Below are 21,738 nucleotides of genomic sequence, written 5' to 3' on the forward strand. Positions count from 1 at the left end.
TGCTGAGCAGGGAGCCCAATGCGGGACTCGATCCTGGGACTCCAGGATCATGACCTGAGCCGAAGGCAGTTGCTTAACCAACTGAGCCACCCAGGCGCCCCAAGTTGGCAGGATTTTTATTGAGCACACTGATCTATACTCCCTAACAAATTGCTCTATTCCTTAACTAAACTTTAATAAAGGAACTAAATTCTGGGCATATATTGCTACCCAGTATATATCCATATAGAGTTATTTTTCATAAGAAATTTATTAATCGTCCAAATATTTTCAACTTTATATTTTATATTTCCTTGGGGGTACCAAAGGACTGTTTGGACATCGGTAAATCAGAAATAAACCACTTGAACTACTAACTTTAAGGTCAAGTACAGGATCATGACAGAGGGTCATAAAATCCACCTCAACACACACACACATATATATATGCTCATGCACATTCACACACCCACAAGAGACAACCACAACCTAAATATCCCTTAATTTAATTCACTTGATAAATACTGAAAATCAATGATATGTACTTAGCAGGCACTACGGACACAGTATTTTGAGGAAGACAGACACGATCCTTGTCCTTATGAAGCTAACATTCTACTGAAAGGAACAAACATCTTAAACAATTAATTATAATTATAGTAAGCATGAGAAGGAGATATGCATGGTGCTTAAAGGCCCAATCTAGTATGTGTGGTCAAAGAAGTTTTTCCTGAAGAAGTGACACTTGATCTGAGCTTTGAAGAATGGGTAAGGTTTAACTAAGCAAAGGGACAATGTTCCCGTTAGAGGAAATAAGATGTGCAATGGCTGGGTTAGAATGGTCTGATTTAGAAACTAAAGATAGATCAATGTAATTGGAGCAGAGAATGTATATGGAAGAGTGGTGGGACAGACAGTTGTAGAAGTACGCAGGAGGCAGGACCTGCAGAGCATCATAGGTCTTGGTAAGGAATTTGGACCTTATCCTAAGTGCAGTGGGAAGCAAAGATTTAAGTAAGGAAGTGACATGATCTATTTATCATTTTGGAACAGATCACTCTAGCTGTTAAGAATGGATTAAAATCAGAAGCAGAGCTAGTAGGATAGCATTTACAAAAACTGGTATCATTTTTCAAAGGTAATATGTTGAACATGAAGGACATTAAGACAATGATGAAAAGACAAAAATGGTAGAAATATAGACTACCAAAAAAAGTGGTAGTCAAAAAGTGGTACTTTTGTACTTGCTTGATCTCTCAGAAACCACAGATTCACTATGACTAATTCTTAGATCCTGGCTACTCCTCTAAATGAAGTGGGAAAAGAATGAATGCAGGGATCTGGTTATGGGTATTAAAGAGGGCACGTATTGAATGGAGCACTGGGTGTTATACGTAAACAATGAATCATGGAACACTACATCAAAAACTAATGATGTAATGTATGGTGATTAACATAACATAAAAAAAGAACCACTGCACTAGTTGGGTGATTATGATGTTTTGTAACAAATATACCACTCTGTTGGGGGACACTGAAAATGAGGGAATCTATGCATGTGTGGGGGCAGGGGGGTATGGAAAATCTTTGTACCTTTTGCTTAATTTTGCTGTGAACCTAAGACTGAAGGAAAAATGAAGGGGGGGAAATTGGAGGGGGAGACAAACCATGAGAGACTATGGACTCTGAGGAAGAAACTAAGGGTTCTAGAGGGGAGGGGAGTGGGGGGATGGGTTAGCCTCGTGATGGGTATTAAAGAGGGCACGTACTGAATGGAGCACTGGGTATTATATGCAAACAATGAATCATGGAACACTACATCAAAAACTAATGATGTAATATGGTGATTAACATAACATAATAAAATTTAAAAAAAAGAATGAATGCAGGGAGATCAGTTTGGACATCCTCTCTCCTCTGACTTCTTTCAAATAAATTCTCTCACTGAGACCTACCATTGTTTCCTTGCCTTACTGTTTTCTTCTCCTCCAGTGACCATAGTTTTCTCACAAAAATACAGATGTATTTATTATGTGAAACAGGTTTGTTACTTGAACTTGACTTGTCTATCTGTCTGCTTTGGGGTACTCCAGAAGGCATGGATCTATTTTTGTGGCTCAATCTGCCCATGTTCCTCTGGACACTATGGGGGACATGAGTATCTAGGAAATGTTGTCAAGTTTCCTACATACTTGAGTTTGAACGGCAGGGAGGAAGTGATAGGCTATTGCTCACATCTTTAGAAAGTGTAACTGCTCAATCGGAACCAAGGTATTATTAATGCCTTAAAAAATAATACTGAACCTTCATATAGCAATTCAAAATTTAAGGCAAAGTATTTAATGTCTTGCTTCTCTAAAAAAATAGAAAGAGGAGTATGACCTTGTATACTGTCACACAGGCTCCTTTGGATTGAAAAAGCAAAATCTGTCATTCTGGGAAGGAAAGGAAAGGATGAAATAAAAATATACTGAGCACTACTGTGTGTCATATACCATACTAGGTGTTTTACTTTATAACTGTGTTACAGTATAACTGTACAATCTGCAGTCAGATTGCCTCAGTATGAGTCCTGCCTGTGTCATTTGTCAGCTGTAGGCTTTGGGCAAGTTATTTAATCTGTTTGTATCTGATATTTTTTCATCTGTAAATGAGATATCAACAATACCTTTCTCTTCTAGGTACTATTACATAAGGCACTCCATAAATACAAAGCACTTAGAATCACACCTGGTATATAGTAAGTAGTCAATAAATATTAATTGCTATCATCATCATCATCATCATCATCATTGTCATCATCTAACTCTTCTAGCGTTGAGTAAAATATTATTGACTGCTTGCAGATAAGTACACTGGGCCCCAAAGAGGTTTTTTTTTTTATTTAATTTAATTTTATTATGTTATGTTAGTCACCATACAATAACCAAGTTGCCCCAAGATCACATAGCTAAAAAGTAGTAGAGGTGAGATTCAAAATCAAGTATTTTAGACTCAAAAATCATGTTCTTTCCACTTTATCATGCCATTAAGAGTCCCAAGAACTCTGGGTGAGAATTTCAGCCACTGCTAAAACACCAAACAGCAACCTAGCCCTCTCAGGTTCTAGGTAAGGGGCTGGTACAGGGAAGGGCCTACATATCTTGATTGGTTCTCCCTGTTCTAACTGTATCTACTTCCCTCTCTGGTTCTGCCCATTTTCAAGGCTGGGTACCCTCTAATTGTGTGTGCTTTACTTATACACCTTCCCGTCTTGGTCAAACATCCCAAATTATGAACTAAGCCAGTATCAGATTTTCTCATATGGACTTCTTCTGAGCCTGGCACAAAGATAAAAAAAGGAGATGAGAAAATGGAAGAGGAGGGGAGGAGAGGAAAAGAGACAGTGAAGGTATAAGCATATTATTATTATATTTTATAATATAACAATATTGATATCAATACTGTTATAATAATAAGCATATTATTTAATGGTATAAAAGTAACCACTAGAGCAGAAACTGTTAATAGTCACTGCCTCTGGAGAATGAGACTAAGCTGTAATTTTTTTCCTTTTGTACCCTTCTTCAACTGCATTCTTTTTTGTTATTTTTATGTTTGTTTGTTTGTTGTTTTGTTTTAGCCAAGGACAAGCATTGCATCTATAATTTGGAAAGGAAATGGTTTAAATAAGCAAGCAATAAATAATTTAGTGGGTAGGTAGGCAAATAGATGAATATGTGGATACATGAATGGAAGGATGGATGGACAGATTGATGGATAGAAAGATGGGTGAATGAATGATGGCTCATCTACAAGATGAAATGCTGTGCAGCAGTTGGGAAGAGTGAAGTAGAGATAAGTTTAAAGTATGTTGTTGGTAAAGAGGCACAAACTTGTAGAACAGTATAAAAACAAAACTATTTCCAATATAATTTAGACACAAAAGTAATTATCTGCTAATTATCATATATTTGAATGGTACAGAATATATAGTAAAGAGTGTTATCCTCCATTCTCATAGTACCTTTCAATGATCAACAGAGGTAAGTATCCACTGTTAACCTGCTTGATATGAGTCCTTCCAGACATCATTTTATATATAAATAAAACAATGTTTTAATGCATACCCTTGTGTGTATATGTGTGAGTGTATGCACATGTGTGTAAGTGTATTATAATCATATGCATATATTTTTATAAGATAAATTCTCAGAAGAAAGAAGGTTGGATCCAAAGCTAAATGGATTCTATATTTTGAAAGATATTACCAAATTTTCTCCAATAAGCCCAATAACAATTTATACTCCCACAAATAGCATGAGAGTGCTTATTAACTTCACAATCCCAACCAACATTGATATATTGTTTTAATTTGCATTTATATTTTCAATTATGAGTGAGATAGAGCATCTTTTTACATATTTATTAAATACTTATATTTTCTTTTTTCTGTAAATAGCTTTGTTTATATCTTTTGTCCTATTTTCCATTCCATGTATTTAGTCTCTGAAATGCTTTGTAATAAAATTATACCTTTTGTCTATTATATGTGTTATAAATTATTTTTACCAGTAAAAAAGTTTTAAAGTCAAGGATATTCCAAAATATTCTGAATGTCAAAAATATTAACTGCCAAGTAGGATGAATATTCATTCTAAAAATGAAAGCACTAAAACCCAGGTGTCTGACGCATTCTTCTGAAAAAAACACAGGAAGTCCTTTTTTTGTTAAAAAAAGAAAGAATACAGCTTATGAAAATTGCCATCTTCAATATACCGACTATTTACACAGCGTTTTGACAATCATTAAGCCAAGAGAATTTGCAGGGATGGGATGTACCCACATGCAATACATCAGTGCCTGGCACAGAGCTGAACCACTTATAGAGTATACTCAAGTTGAGGACTTCTTTTGTTCCTCTTATCCCTTTGCCATGAATGGACAGGAAGGTACTTGTTTGGTAAATTGTTCTAGCAACAAAAGATTCCACATTTCTTATTTACAGTAAATGGCTAGCACCTGGAATCAGTCTGTTAGACAACATGGCTCTGAAAGCAATAAACTGAATGGTAATTCAACCGATCCTAGCCCTTCATCCTTCAAATGACTTAGTGGTTTCTCACTCAGTTTCAAAAGTATGGATTTGAACTGGCGTATTCCTCAAGACTGCCAAAAATACCCTGGGAAGTGTGGGCCAGTCTCAAACCCAGGACTAGAATGAAATATGTCAAGTCTACTCTGGGATATGCTTCAGTGGATGGAATAACGGCCCCCACGCAGTAGTGTGCTGGTAAACGTTTACCAACCAGATCTCCAAGGGGAAGCGATGCTGATTGATAGCCTTTGCCTATTCTTGTAGTGTAAATACTCCCACCATAGCTGATTTCAGTCTACCAATGTTATTTCATTCAATACAGCATTGAGAAGAAATGTACACAATCAACTTTTTTCTATTTTTAAAATTTTAATTCCAGTGTAGTTAACATACAGTGTTATATAAGTTTCAGGTGTACAATATAGCTATTTGACAATTCCATATGTCACCCAGTGCTCATCACAACAATACACAATCAACCCTTACTAGCCAAAACAAGTTGGCTCCAGCAGACTACTACCCTTAAATCTGTTTTATAAGCCTAAAAGTGTATTTTGGACTACTCCACAAGCAAACCATTCCCTGGAACCAACATATATTCAGAATGGGATGACTTCTACTAAGCAGCCTGGGCAAATGCCCTGGATGACAGACCATGATGCCAAATGTCTAGAGCTCACACTACTGCTATTGCCTTTAATCTAGAAAAGTATGAAATAGTCTTCCTAATAGATTATAGCATACTTCCCTACTATATAAAAGTAAAATACTATCAATAGATTATTGTAGGCTATGGCTAAATGCAAACAACATTTCAATGTAAAGGAAGTTTCTAGACCTTACAAAAATAAAACATTTTTTAAAAGCTTACAAAGTCTCAATCAAGCTGGAACTTGTGACAAACAATTTGATGATTAATTTTGACTTAGAAGGCTACCATTAAAGAAAAGAATCAGAGACTGTGGGTGGAAACTGAATACAAAATTCCAGGATCTTATTTCCTTAAGAGATACATAAAGCAGGTCATAAAAAATTTATGTTCTCATCTCAGCAGGAGACATCTGCATATTCTTCAGCTATATTTTTGCCCATTGACTAAATAGACATGGCACATTTTTATGAGTAAGTCTGCCCTTTGAGATCCATTGGTTCCCCAAGCAACCTTACTCAGCTAATTTAAGCATAACACTGAGGTCAGAATTACATTTAGATCCCATGTACGCCACTGAAACTTTCTCTGTAGCATAGCCATGGACCAACATCCTCATCTTCACCATTGTCTTTGAGGCATTACATTGGTCCTTAGGGAAGTACAGTGAGTGAAAAGCTCAAATGCAACCCATGTACTAGTGAAAAAAAAGTCAGAGCTCCATCAACTACTGGTGGCTTAGTATCATCTCTATATACAAAAACCACATGTTAGTCATCCTAAGTGGGCAAAATGGCATTAGTTATTGTAGTTTTGAAAAGAGACAGGAAATGTGGACAGGGTTTGCTACATGATTGACAGCCCTCAAGTATGAATCAAAGCTGAAGCAAACATCTTTCTTCCTGTTCATATCTTACATCAGGATATATTCACAGTACCCTCTGCTGTCCTATAAAAATATTACAGCAACACCAGGAGGAAGAAGAAAGTCAATGTACCTGCCATAAGAGACCCATCAAGGACACATGCTCAATATTGCAGTGAAAAAAGTGTAAATATTACAAGGCAGCCTGCTTACATTGCCAAGTCCCTGTTAAAGAGTTTCTTCAAAATGTGTTTCTTTTGTAAGGAACTAAAGTGCACATAAGCATAACATAGCAATTGTAATCAAGACTTTTTGCATGATACACCTCTCTCTAGAGCTCAAGATACTCTAAATGACATGATTTTATTAGTTAAAACTGCATAATGTTTGGTTCTAGGTCAGAGGATCTTTACAATAGAAGAACTAAGGCATGACTAATTTAAGTGAGTCCCTAAGGAAGTTACAATAAGTCAAGTGAAAAATAATGTAACCAAATCAAAATCTCCTGAATCACACTTCATCCATTGACAACATATGGCAAATCTGAGTAGTGTTCATAGTCCATCTCACTAATAGGTCATATATCTCTTTCTTTTCTTTCTGTTCCCTTCCTTCCTGTATTTCTTCCATTTTTGGAAAGAAAACAAATGATCATCTCCTTGATTGCTCCAAATGACTAGCAACTTCTTCCAATACATTTGCTTTATTAAAATTGGATATATTAAAATGGAACCATAAAGTCAACCCAGTCAGAATCTCTTGAGGTACTTGTTTGACAATTATGAGCTGGTTTTAAACGTTTCATGGAATACAAATAGATTATTCCATATCAAGGCCTATTAAACAGCCCAATAGCCAAGAACAGGCACTAAATTGACTAGCAAAAAGTAACCAGCTACTTATTATTGTTTTCCAAGTTGACCTCACCATCTCTTTTCCCATCACTTTTAATGCATTTTGTGTTCTTAAAACCTTTCATAGCTTCCAACTGTCTTTATTTTTTTATTTTATTTAAATTTAAGTTAGTTAACATATACTGTATTATCAGTTTCAGGGGTAGAATTTAGCAATTCATCAGTTGCATATAACACCCAGTGCTCATGACATCAAGTGCCCTACTTAATGCCCATCACCCAATTACTCTATCCCTAACTGTCCTTAGAATAAAGACTAAAATCCTTTATTTATGGTCTATAAGGCCCCTCACAATATGACCCCTGCCCCACTCTACAGTCTCACCTCCATGCATATTTCTTATGCTTCAGTCTCACTGATCTTCATAAGCCCCCTAGAATATGTTATGTTCTCTCTCAAATACAGGACCCCACACATGCTCCCTGCTAACTTTCAGAATGCTAGTACTCCTTTACCTGGCTAACTTTTCTCATCTTCTAAGTCTCACTTAAATATGTAATTCCTCCTGAGTGTTTCCTCTGATTTGCAGGTCTGACAAGATCCTTTACTTTAAATTTTCTATTGTACCTGCACCTCCCAATGATAACGCCCAGCACACATTTAAATATTTCTTCAGTGTTTGTCTTTATTTTTATATCTTCTCCATAGTATTTAATACAGTATTATGCATACAGCAAGTGGTCAATAAATACACACTTATTGGTAATAAATACATGCTTATTGGTAATACCTGGACATCCCAAGTATCTAATCATCTTTAATAATTTTTCTTGGATAGTAATATAAATAACTGCTCCATGGTTTGCATATCATATCCAAAACCTAAGTTAACTGAAATTCTGTAATAAAATTTTAATATTATTTCTACTTTTGAATAGGTACAGTGAACATGTTTTCATCATTCTATTTTTACAGCATATAACTTGATTTACTAATACTCTGGAGAGCTTTGTAACTTCTAGTTCTGTACTGTTGCTATACATACAAGATACTCATTAAAACAAGGTCCATACTTGATGGCAGTTTGCCATTGTTAGGTTTTGTATCAAAAATACCTCTTGGAAACAAATTATGGTTTTCTACAAAAAGCATGAACTGGCAACACTAATTCTTTTGTCTTTTAGTTAGCCCTGTAGATAATGATTTATGATGCATTGCCTTTTATGCTATTCTCCACTTTTCTGTGGCTTTTAATTTTAATGAGGATTTCTATCATCTCATTCCTCCCTTTGCTCCCAACCATCTTGTGCTGCATGTCACCAAAAGGGTTTTGTTTGCATTTTTTTATTCTCTCTCTTACTACTGATTTCTTAACATCAGTTTTCTTTCCCAGATGTCATTCTAATGGACCTCTGAACACAGCATTTCTATTAACATACACCTGAGACTTGTCAACATTTAAAAAGCCAAACAAAACACACAAAATAATTTACATTCTCATACAGAGATAAATGGATAACCTAAAGACTCCCTTGTCAGCATTACTTGTTATGTGTCATAGAACTTCCTTCAATCTGGAATTCATTGAGGAATAAACAGGCTTTTATTTTTGCCCAATTCATTGGGTATTTCAACCAACCTCTTTAAATGATTACATATATACTAAATCTGTGGAAATTCTTTAAAAATTCTATCTGGGTTAAGGATATTCTTCCAGGTAGAAATAAACATATAGAAGGGTTTTTTAAATCAATAATTCTCCTGCATGGATTTGCACATTCATTGAAACTATTGCTATACACTATGCATACATTATTCTACCAGGCCGTATGGAAAACACAAACTTATGGCATGATCCCTGCCCTCAAAGTCATTTCAATTAAAATATGCAATATCTCCTCACCCATTTCTATTACTATCTTCAAAAATAACTCATCTGCTCTCCTTTGCTAAAGCTTCTAAAAATGAAATCTGCCTTATAAATCTACTTCTACTCACTATTTCCTCAGCCTTTATAAATAAATATATTTTCTTCAGTATTTTCTGAAGGTCTTTCACATGTGTATGCTATCAATAATTTTTAAGAATTGTTAGGAAAGACCACTGGGCCACAACTACCATGGTACCTACAGACCCTACCACTAGAATAACTTCCTTAGGTTAAAGCATTGTTCCAAGACCCTTCGTAAAATGCAACTGCTACTTGGAAATTATAGCACATTTTAAACTATGAGTAATTATAAATATGTACAGAACATAGTTTATCAAATATAGGAACAGGAAATTTTATCATGGAATGAGAAAGGTCAAAGGAACAATATTTACTACAGAGTGCAAGTCTAGGCAAGATCCTGAAGTGGGGTCTGTGACCCTACCAGGACCTAACACAAAGGTACCAGGTACAGATATTTGGAATAGTCAGGCAGAAGAGAAAAGAACACCAAAGATAAACATCACTTCCCTCACGATTCTGATAAAGTCAATCCTGCATTTCAACATCCCGCTTTCACACTAAAACTCTCCCCTTAACCTAGACCCCAAAACCTGAAAAGGCAATGAGTATGGAGATGGCTGCAACTAGCCAGTTCCTTTTGTGTACATACCAGTTGTTAGGAATAAAAAGTCACAGAGCTTTTGTAAAAACTGGCTGCACACCACTTGTGCTTCTTGCTCCCACCCTACCTACAATCTTCTATCTCCCAGCAGTTATGGTAGAAAGTACAAAACATGTCTAAGCCTTCAATATAGGAAGATAAGCCTACTGATATTCTCCATTGCCACAACCCATTAGCACAAGTTTATGAAGTATTTTTTTATCCAGAAGAATTAACTATACAACTATAACTCTTTGAAGGACAGCCTTTGACTGACATTTCATTAAAAGTGTACTAAAAGAACAATCCTGTATATTCCTGAAACCTAACTGTCCAGTAATTTCTGTGAAGACAATCTGTCAATTTCTAGACAAAAAGAATGTTTCACATCATTTACCTAAAGGATTACTATGAATAACGGTAAAAATGCAAACTCCATTCAACTCTCATTTGATGTTTAAAAGGCAGAACTCAGGCTATACAGAGGCATCTGGCTGGCTCAGTTGGTGGAGCATGTGACTCTTGATCTTGGGGTTGTGAGTTTGAGCCCCACATTGGGTATAGAGATTACTTAAAAATAAAATCTTAAAAAAAAAAAAAACTCAGGCTATCCAAAACAGACCAAAAGTCTTCTCCCATGGGGAGGAGCAAGATGGCGGAGGAGTAGGAGACCTGGATTTTGTCTGGTCCCAGGAATTCAGCTAGGTAGGGATCAAACCATTCTGAACACCTACGAACTCAACAGGAGATCAAAGAAAAGAATAGCAACAACTCTCTGAACAGAAAAGCGACCACTTTCTGGAAGGTAGAGCGTGTGGAGAAGTGAATCCGAGGCGATATTCGGGAGGATAGATGGCAGGGGAGGGGCCTCCGTCACCGGCAAGTGATAGAGCCACAGGGCTCAGAATCGGAACTTTTAGAAGTAGGCTCCGCCGAGGGACGTCGTTCCAGTGGCTAAGCGAGGGGTGGAACCCTCGCGGGACAGTGTGGTCTCAGGACCCTCGGGGTCACAGAAAGACCGGGGGTGCCTGAGTGCAGCAGAGCCCCCAAGTAATGGAGCAGGGAAGCCGGCTGCAGAGACGGAGCCGAGGCGCGGGCTCTCAGCTCAGGGTTGCCATAAACCGTGATCCGCGGCACAGTCGGGCCACTGCTCCTCCAGCAGGGACCCAACAAGCAGCAGATCCGGGGAGACTCACCTTCCTCCCCCGGGAGGAGTGGCGCGGGAGCGCACCGCAGGGATCTGCTGGGTTTGGAGACTCCACATGGGGTTGGGTGCCAGAGATAGAAATGCCCGGTCACAGGGCGGGTGAAAACGGAGTGCGGCCGGAGACCGGGGAGACGGAAGTGACTGACTGCTTTTCTCTGGGGGCGCACTGAGGAGTGGGGCCCCGAGTTCTCGGCTCCTCCGGGGCGGAGATTGGGAGGCCGCCATCTTCACTCTCGTCCTCCAAAGCCGAACAGAAAGCTTGCAGGGAACAAAAGCTCTGGAGAGCAAACCTGAGCAGATGATTTAGCCCAGCCCCCGGCAAGGGCGGGGCAATTCCGCCTCCGGCAAAGACATTTGGGAACCATGACAACAGGCCCCTCCCCCAGAAGATCAGCAAGAACTGCCGGCCAAGACCAAGTTTACCGATCAATGAGAACAGCAGAACTACAGCACTAGGGGAATACTGCACATAGAATTCACGGCTTTTTCCCCATAATTCTTTAGTCTTTCAAAGTTAATTTTTTTAATTTTCTTTTTTTTTTCTTTTTTTTAGTTTTTCTTTTTCCCTTTTTTAACCAAAATCTTATCAATCCCTTTTTTAAAAAAATATTTTTTATTTGTCATTTTTAGAGTCATATTATATCCCTTCATAGTAGTTAACCTTATTTTTGGTGTGTGTGTGTGTATATATATATATATATATATATATGTATAAGTTGTTCTCTCTTTAAAATTTGGGGATACAGTTTCTTCTAACAGATCAAAATATACCCTAAATCTCTAGTGTATGGCTTTGTTCTAGTCTCCTGCCTGATCACATTCTCTCTCTTTTTTCTTTTTTAAATCCTCTTCATTCTTTTTTCAACCAACTTCTTATCAATTCCTTTTATAGAATCTTTTATAATTTTCATCTTTACAGTCATATTCCATCCCCTCATCATATTTACCCTTATTTTTGTACATATATAAGCTTTTCTTTCTTTAAAATTTTGGGAGGCACTTTGTTCTAACAGACCAAAATACGCCCAAAATCTAGTGTGTGGCACTGATCTATGTACCAGCCAGATCATATTTGATCATATTCTGTTTTGTTTGTTTGTTTATCTTTTTCTTTTTTTTTTCCCTTTTTCTTTCTTTCCCTTTCTTTTTCCCTGGCTTCAGGTCTCTTCTGATTTCTTTTTTTTTTTTAAAGATTTTATTTATTTATTTGAGAGAGAGAATGAGATAGAGAGAGCATGAGAGGGTCAGAGGGAGAAGCAGACTCCCTGCCGAGCAGGGAGCCTGATGTGGGACTCGATCCCGAGACTCCAGGATCATGACCTGAGCCGAAGGCAGTCGCTTAACCAACTGAGCCACCCAGGTGCCCCTCATCTGATTTCTTTAGTGTATATTTTTCTGGGGTCATTGTTACCCTGTTAGCACTTTGTTCTCTCATTCATCAATTCTCCTCTGGACAAAATGACAAGACAGAAAAAAATCACCTCAAAAAAAAGAACAAGAGGCAGTACCGACTGCCAGGGACCTAATCAATACGGACATTAGTAAGATGTTGGAACTAGAGTTCAGAATGACGATTTTAAAGATACTAGCTGGGCTTCAAAAAAGCATGGAAGATATTAGAGAAACGCTTTCTGGAGAAATAAAAGAATAAAATCTAACCAAGTCGAAATCAAAAAGGCTATTAATGAGGTGCAATCAAAAATGGAGGCGCTAACTCCTAGGCTAAATGAGGCAGAAGACAGAATCAGTGATATAGAACACCAAATGATGGAAAATAAAGAAGCTGAGAAAAAGAGAGATAAACAACTACTGGATCATGAGGGCAGAATTTGAGAGATAAGTGATACCATAAGACGAAACAATATTAGAATAATTGGGATCCCAGAAGAAGAAGAAAGAGAGAGAGGGGCAGAAGGTATATTGGAGCAAATTATAGCAGAGAACTTCCCTAATTTGGGGAAGGAAACAGGCATCAAAATCCAGGAGGCACAGAGAACCCCTCAAAATCAATAAAAATAGGTCAACACCCTGACATCTAATAGTAAAACATACGAGTCTCAGAGACAAAGAGAAAATCCTGAAAGCAGCTCGGGATAAGAGATCTGTAACCTACAATGGTAGAAACATTAGATTGGCAACAGACCTATCCACAGAGACCTGGCAGGCCAGAAAGGACTGGCATGATATCTTCAGAGCACTAAATGAGAAAAATATGCAGCCAAGAACACTATATCCAGCTAGGCTGTCATTGAAAATAGAAGGAGAGATAAAAAGCTTCCAGGACAAACAAAAACTAAAGGAATTTGCAAACACGAAACCAACCCTACAAGAAATATTGAAAGGGGTCCTCTAAGCAAAGAGAGAGCCTAAAAGTAACAGAGACCAGAAAGCAACAGAGACAATATACAGTAACAGTCACGTTACAGGCAATACAATGGCACTAAATTCCTATCTTTCAATAGTTACCCTGAATGTAAATGGGCTAAATGCCCCAATCAAAAGACATAGGCTATCAGATTGGATAAAAAGACAAGACCCATCGATATGCAGAGACTCATTTTGGACCCAAAGACACCCCCAGATTGGAAGTGAAGGGGTGGAAAACGATTTACCATGCTAATGGACACCAAAAGAAAGCTGGGGTGGCAATCCTTATATCAGAAAAATTAGATTTCAAACCAAAGACTGTAATAAGAGATGAGGAAGGACACTATATCCTACTTAAAGGGTCTATACAACAAGAAGATCTAACAATTGTAAATATCTATGCCCCTAACATGAGAGCAGCCAATTATGTAAGCCAATTAATAACAAAAGCAAAGAAACACATTGACAACAATAGAGTAATAGTGGGGGACTTTAACAACCCCCTCACTGAAATGGACAGATCATCTAAGCAAAAGATCAACAAGGAAATAAAGACTTTAAATGACACACTGGACCAAATGAACTTCACAGATATATTCAGAACATTCCATGCCAAAGCAACAGAATACACATTCTTCTCTAGTGCCCATGGAACATTCTCCAGAATAGATCACATCCTAGGTCACAAATCAGGTCTCAACTGGTACCAAAAGACTGGGATCATTCCCTGCATATTTTCAGACCACAATGCTTTGAAACTAGAACTCAATCACAAGAGGAAAATCGGAAAGAACTCAAATACATGGAGGCTAAACAGCATCCTCCTAAAGAATGAATGGGTCAACCAGGAAATGAAAGAATGAAAAAAATTCATGGAAACAAATGAAAATGAAAACACAACTGTTCAAAATCTTTGGGATGGAGCAAAGGCAGTCCTTTCTCAAGAAACAAGAAAGGTTTCAAATACACAACCTAACCCTACACCTAAAGGAGCTGGAGAAAGAACAGCAAATAAAGCCTAAACCCAGCAGGAGAAGAGAAATAATAAAGATCAGAGCAGAAATCAATGAAATAGAAACCAAAAGAACAGTAGAACAGATCAACGAAACTAGGAGCTGGTTCTTCGAAAGAATTAACAAAATTGATAAACCCCTGGCCAGATTTATGAAAAAGAAAAGAGAAATGACCCAAATCAACAAAATCATGAATGAAAGAGGAGAGATCACAACCAACACCAAAGAAATACAAACAATTAAAAGAACATATTATGAGCAACTATATGACAGCAAATTAGATAATCTGGAAGAAATGAATGCATTCCTAGAGATGTATCAACTACCAAAACTGAACCAGGAAGAAATAGAAAACCTGAACAGACCTATAACCACTAAGGAAATTGAAGCAGTCATCAAAAATCTCCCAACAAACAAGAGCCCAGGGCCAGATGGCTTCCCAGGGGAATTCTACCAAACATTTAAAGAAGAATTAATACCTATTCTCCTGAAACTGTTCCAAAAAATAGAAATGGAAGGAAAACTTCCAAACTCGTTTTATGAGGCCACCATTACCTTGATCCCCAAACCAGACCAAGACCCCATCAAAAAGGAGAATTACAGACCAATATCCTTGATGAACATGGATGCAAAAATTCTCACCAAAATACTAGCCAATAGGATCCAAGAGTACATTAAAAGGATTATTCACCACGACCAAGTGGGATTTATCCCTGGGCTGCAAGGCTGGTTCAACATCTGCAAATCAATCAATGTGATACAATACATTGATAAAAGAAAGAACAAAAACCATATGATCCTCTCAATAGATGCAGAAAAAGCATTTGACACAGTACAGCACCCTTTCTTGATCAAAACTCTTCAGAGTATAGGAATAGAGGGTACATACCTCAATATCATAAAAGCCATCTATGAAAAACCCACAGCAAATATCATTCTCAGTGGAGAAAAACTGAGAGCTTTCCCCCTAAGGTCAGGAACACGGCAGGGATGTGCACTATCACCACAGCTATTCAACATAGTACTAGAAGTCCTAGCCACAGCAATCAGACAACAAAAAGAAATAAAAGGCATCCGAATCAGCAAAGAAGTCAAACTCTCACTCTTTGCAGATGATATGATACTTTATGTGGAAAACCCAAAAGACTCCACCCCAAAACTGCTAGAACTCATACAGGAATTCAGTAAAGTGGCAGGATATAAAATCAATGCACAGAAATCAGTGGCATTTTTATACACCAACAAGACAGAAGAAAGAGAAATTAAGGGGTTGATCCCATTTACAATTGCACCCAAAACCTAGGAATAAATCTAACCAAAGAGGCAAAGAATCTGTACTCAGAAAACTATAAAATACTCATGAAAGAAATTGAGGAAGACACAAAGAAATGGAAAAACATTCCATGCTCATGGATTGGAAGAACAAATATTGTGAAGATGTCAATGCTAAGTAGAGCAATCTATACATTTAATGCAATCCCTATCAAAATACCATCTACTTTTTTCAAAGAAATGGAAGAAATAATTCTAAAATTTGTATGGAACCAGAAAAGACCCTGAATAGCCAGAGGAATGTTGAAAAAGAAAAGCAAAGCTGGCGGCATCACAATTCCGGATTTCCAGCTCTATTTCAAAGCTGTCATCATCAAGACAGTATGGTACTGGCACAAAAACAGACACATACATCAATGGAACAGAATAGAGAACCCAGAAATGGACCCTCAACTCTGTGGTCAACTCATCTTTGACAAAGCAGGAAAGAATGTCCAATGGAAAAAAGACAGTCTCTTCAACAAATGGTGTTGGGAAAATTGGACAGCCACATGCAGAAGAATGAAACTGGACCGTTTCCTTACACCACACACAAAAATAGACTCAAAATGGTTGAAATACCTAAATGTGAGACAGGAGTCCATCAAAATCCTTGAGGAGAACACAGGCAGCAACCTCTTCGACCTCAGTCGCAGGAACTTCTTCCTAGAAACATCGCCAAAGGCAAGGGAAGCAAGGGCAAAAATGAACTATTGGGACCTCATCAAGATAAAAATCTTTTGCACAGCAAAAGAAACAGTCAACAAAACCAAAAGACAACCGACAGAATGGGAGCAGATATTTGCAAATGACATATCAGATAAAGGGCTAGTATCCAAAATCTATAAAGAACTTATCAGGGGCGCCTGGGTGGCTCAGTTGGTTAAGCCACTGCCTTCGGCTCAGGTCATGATCCTGGAGTCCCGGGATCGAGTCCCGCATCGGGCTCCCTGCTCGGCGGGGAGTCTGCTTCTCCCTCTGACCCTCCCCCTTCTCATGCTCTCTATCTCATTCTCTCTCTCAAAATAATAAAAATAAAATCTTAAAAAAAAAAAAAAAAAAAAAAAGAACTTATCAAACTCAACACCCAAAGAACAAATGATCCAATCAAGAAATGGGCAGAAGACATGAACAGACATTTTTCCAAAGAAGACATCCAAATGGCCAACAGACACATGAAAAAGTGTTCAACATTGCTCGGCATCAGGGAAATCTAAATCAAAACCTCAATGAGATATGACCTCACACCAGTCAGAATGGCTAAAATTAACAAGTCAGGAAACAACAGATGTTGGTGGGGATGCGGAGAAAAGGGAACCCTCCTATACTGTTGGTGGGAATGCAAGCTAGTGCAGCCACTCTGGAAAACAGTATGGAGGTTCCTCAAAAAGTTGAAAATAGAGCTACCATACGACCCAGCAATTGCACTACTAGGTATTTACCCCAAAGATACATATGTAGGGATCTGAAGGGGTACGTGCACCCCGATGTTTATAGCAGCAATGTCCACAATAGCCAAACTATGGAAAGAGCCAAGATGTCCACCAACAGATGAATGGATAAAGAAGTGGTATATATATACAATGGAATATTATGCAGCCATCAAAAGGAATGAAATCTTGCCATTTGCAACAACGTGGATAGAAGTCGAGGGTATTATGCTAAGCAAAATAAGTCAATCAGAGAAAGACATGTATTATATGATCTCACTGACATGAGGAATTCTTGATCTCAGGAAACAAACTGAGGGTTGCTGGAGTGGTGGGGGGTGAGAGGGATGGGGTGGCTGGGTGATAGACATTGGGGAGGGTATGTGCTATGGTGAGCCCTGTGAATTGTGTAAGACTGTTGAATCACAGACCTGTACCTCTGAAACAAATAATACATTATATGTTAAAAAAAGAAAAAGAAGAAGATAGCAGGAAGGGAAAAATGAAGGGGGGGGAATCAGAGGGGGAGACGAACCACGAGAGACTATGGATTCTGAGAAACAAACTGCGGGTTCTAGAGGGGAGGGGGGAAAGGGGATGGGTTAGCCTGCTGATGGGTATTAAAGAGGGCACATACTGAATGGATCATTGGGTGTTATATGCAAACAATGAATCATGGAACACTACATCAAAAACTAATGATGTAATGTATGGTGATTAACATAACATAATAAAAAAAAGTCTCCCAAACACTTGCTGTGCCTCTCATGATTGGTACCTCTGTTAAAGGTGTTTCCATTCACCTGAACTCCAAAGCTAGAACCTTCAAAGTAACCTCAGAAATAGCCTGCCTTTTTTCAATCCATTTTTCATTTTGCCTGCAGATTTATTTTCATAAAAAATACACTTTACCATGTCTCTCTTTCTTCATCACAACGTTATCCTCTGGCTGTGAGTTCTATCATGAAATCCAAATTCCTATATGCAGTTGGACAGTCCTCTATAATTTAGGTTAACCCACCTCTCCAGCTTCTCCACTCACCCACCTGACAGCCTCAGCTACTCTGAACTTACTGTTTTCAATACTAGCCTGTTTTCTGACTCTCTCATTACTGAACATGCTTAGTCCCTCATCCTACAATGTCTCTCTCCGTCCTGGAAATTGCTCCTTTCTCATAGCCACAAAATAGTGACAATCTCATCTTCTCAAAAGCTAACCTCTGAAAAAGCCTGGATGCAAGAGGAGGGGATGATAACAAGGGTGTGCAGACAAGCCCACTCAGGTACACTCAGAGGCATAACAGCTAAACTAATTAAAAGCCTGACAATGGAGGAATAAATGTTTTGGTCCCCAACTTCTAATTATTTACAATAGTGGTACCAAATACTGAGGTCCCCTGTCTGCCTCCCTTAATTTTGCTCCCCTGCCTAGTATCTCAAACTCAGCTTCTATCTTTACTACATCCTCACTAATCTCTGTATTACTTGGTTACAACTTCCCAGCCAGGGATTCTAAGCCTGTATGTATTAACTTGGATGGAAAAAAATTGTACCATTATTTTCACTCACTTCTGATGGAAATTTAGCATTTCCTTCCATTATGAATCTAGGCAATAAACCATAGTAGCATTAGCTGAACCTGTAACTTTGTCACTAATAGAATCAAGATGACTTGCAAAGTGGAAATATTTGAAATATGTTGGACTTCCTTCAGCAGGCTAAAGAAAATCATTGACAGTTGCCATATTTCCTGTTTCATCTTTCCTCCAACTATGGTAAGTCCACCACCACCTTCATGATCATCATCATCATCATTAAAATGCATTTCTCATCCATCCAACTTGTCTCCTACACCCTGTGTCATCCCTATCTCAACACATGACATCTCCAGCCAGCCAGAACCTTGGCATCATTGCTGACTCCCCCTTCCCATTCCCACATTAAATCCAACTGTAAGTCTAACTAATGTGATTTACAAAATTCCCCAATCTGGTATTTCTTTTCATCTCCCCCGGAATCACACTTGCTAAGGTCACTACCGTCTTTCTCCTGGACCACTGCTGCTCAAAACTTTTCAATGGCTCTTTGTTTCCTCTGGATACACTCCAAGTGCCTCAGCATGGCATGCAAGACCCTGCATTATCTTGCCTTCTGCTACTTCTCTAATTTAATTACCTCTATCCTCACTCTCTAAAGTCCATCTACACTGCCCTTTTCTCAAGGTGCTCTTTGCCACCTCAAGAGCTTGGCACATTCTGTCCCTTCTTCCCTGAATGCTTAGTCCCCCAACACTTTACATAGTCAGCTATTTTTCATCCTATAAGTTTCAAGCTAAATCACCTTTTCAGAGAAGCCTTTTTAAACCATTCTACTTCAGTTGGCCACTCCTCCAATCATTATCACAGGCCCCTGTTCATTTTCTCCATAGCAATTATCATACACTGTTATATTTATATACTTGTTTACTGCTTATCTTTATTACTAGACTGTAAGCTCCAGGAAAGCAGAAATACATCTGTTTTATTTGACATTTTATACTCAGTGTCTTTCATAGTGCCTAGTAATAGCAGGTGCTCAATAAATATTTATTGATTAAATGAATGAATGAAAGAGCACTTCTTTCAGTGTGCTAGGTCTAAACAAGGCAACCAAGACATCATAGCACTTTCAGAAGCTGTATGATACACAATGGTGTTTGATACACACCACTGATGGAGACAAAAGTATACAAAATTAGGAAAATAAGAAATAATTATTAGAACTAAACATTAATACATGTACAAGTAGAATACGATACACACAATGTGAGCAGTAAGGGAGAGGAAGATATGAAAGTTTCAAATTTAGCCATAATAGTTTCTTGACTTCAAGCCAACAACTATTTCTTGCTCACATACTAAATGCTAGTCTCTGTGCTAGGTTCTAGGGATACATGACTAAGATATGGAAGCTCCAGAAAGACAGATATTCCTGTCTGTTTTGTTCACTGCTGTCTCTCTCTAGGCCTAGAACAATGCCTGACAAGAGTAAGTCTTCTGTATTTGTGGAAGAAATGCAGGCAAGAAAACAAGCATGAGCCATTTCTTAACACCAAAGAGGAGACAGATAAGAAACAAATCCATTACAACAAATTGTGATAAGTACAATAATAGAAATGGGGGGGAAGCACAAATATAGCCCAGAGATGGGAATGGGATCAGTGGTAGAAAGAAAACATTTCATTAGGAAGCACCCATCTGAGCCAGGGTTTGAAAACTAATGGAAATTTATTGGAAATACTGGGGTGGAAGATTTGGCTGATGGGACATCCATGTAGGGGAAATAGCATATGTTCAGATGCATAAAAGAGTAAGAAAGCATGCTATACTCAGAAAATTTTAAATCATTTGGTATAGCAGGAGCATAATATGGGAGTGGGTAGGTGGTAAAGCTAGAGGGGAAAGAACTATGGTGTGGAAATTGTAAGAAACATTAGAAGGGATTAGTCAGGTTTGTGTGTTATTTTTGGCAATAAGAATGCAAAATGGAAGATGAGACTGAATCCAGAAGCAGATAGATCAATTAGGAGGCTATCACAATAGCTCATACAGTTTTAGTTCCTCAACTTTATGGAAAAAGACATTGAGGTTCAAATTTCTAGTGGACTTTCTCAAGGTTACAGAACTGCTTATTGATGAAATCCATGTTTTCTAAGTGGAAGTTCTCTTCCTAGTACTGGATTCTCCCCAGTACATTTTTCTTTTTTATTGAGGTATAATTAACATACAGTGTTACATTAGTTTCAGGTATACAATACAGTGATTCAACAATTCTATGCATTTCTCAGTGCTCATCAAGGTAAGTGTACTCTTACTCCCCTTTATCTAACTCACCCATACCCCCGCACCTCTCCTCTGGCAATCACCAGTTTGTTCTCTGTGATTAAGCATCTAGTTTTTGTTTGTCTATTTTTTATTTGTTCATTTATTTCTTAAATTCCACGTATGAGTGAAATCGTATGGTACTTGTCTTTCTCTGACTGGCTTATTTCACTTAGCATTATACTCTCTAATTCCATCCATGTTGTTGCAAATGGCAAGATTTCATTCTTTTTCATGGTTGAAAAATATTTAATTTTATATATATATGTATATATACACACATACATACACACACACACACACACACACACACACACACACCACATCTTCTTTATCCACTCATCTATCAATGGACACTTGGACTACTTTAGTCAAAAAACTCCCAACAAACCAAAGTCTAGGACCAGAAGACTTCACAGGTGAATTCTACCAAACATTTAAAGAAAAGTTAATACTCATCCTTCTTAAACTATTCCAAAAAATAGAAGAAGGAAAGCTTCAAAATTCATTCTATGAGTCCAGCATTACCCT

The 21,738-nt window shown here is 38.0% G+C and overlaps 1 protein-coding gene across 2 annotated transcripts in view; it reads right to left on the minus strand.

The window, feature by feature from the left end:
- Positions 1-21,738, minus strand: part of IL1RAPL2 (interleukin 1 receptor accessory protein like 2) — a 1,158,042-nt gene that overhangs the window by 1,105,247 nt on the left and 31,057 nt on the right. Inside the window, exon 2 of one of the 2 annotated variants that reach the window (XM_078065459.1) lies at positions 16,500-16,583. The exons of the other annotated variant lie outside the window; for it this stretch is intronic. The gene's annotated coding sequence lies outside the window, so the exon portion shown is untranslated. The remainder of the gene's footprint in view (positions 1-16,499; positions 16,584-21,738) is intronic. 2 annotated transcript variants of the gene reach the window in all.

This window comes from Halichoerus grypus, chromosome X (genome assembly GCF_964656455.1).
Source record: "Halichoerus grypus chromosome X, mHalGry1.hap1.1, whole genome shotgun sequence".
In the NCBI taxonomy this organism is placed as follows: Eukaryota; Metazoa; Chordata; class Mammalia; order Carnivora; family Phocidae; genus Halichoerus; species Halichoerus grypus.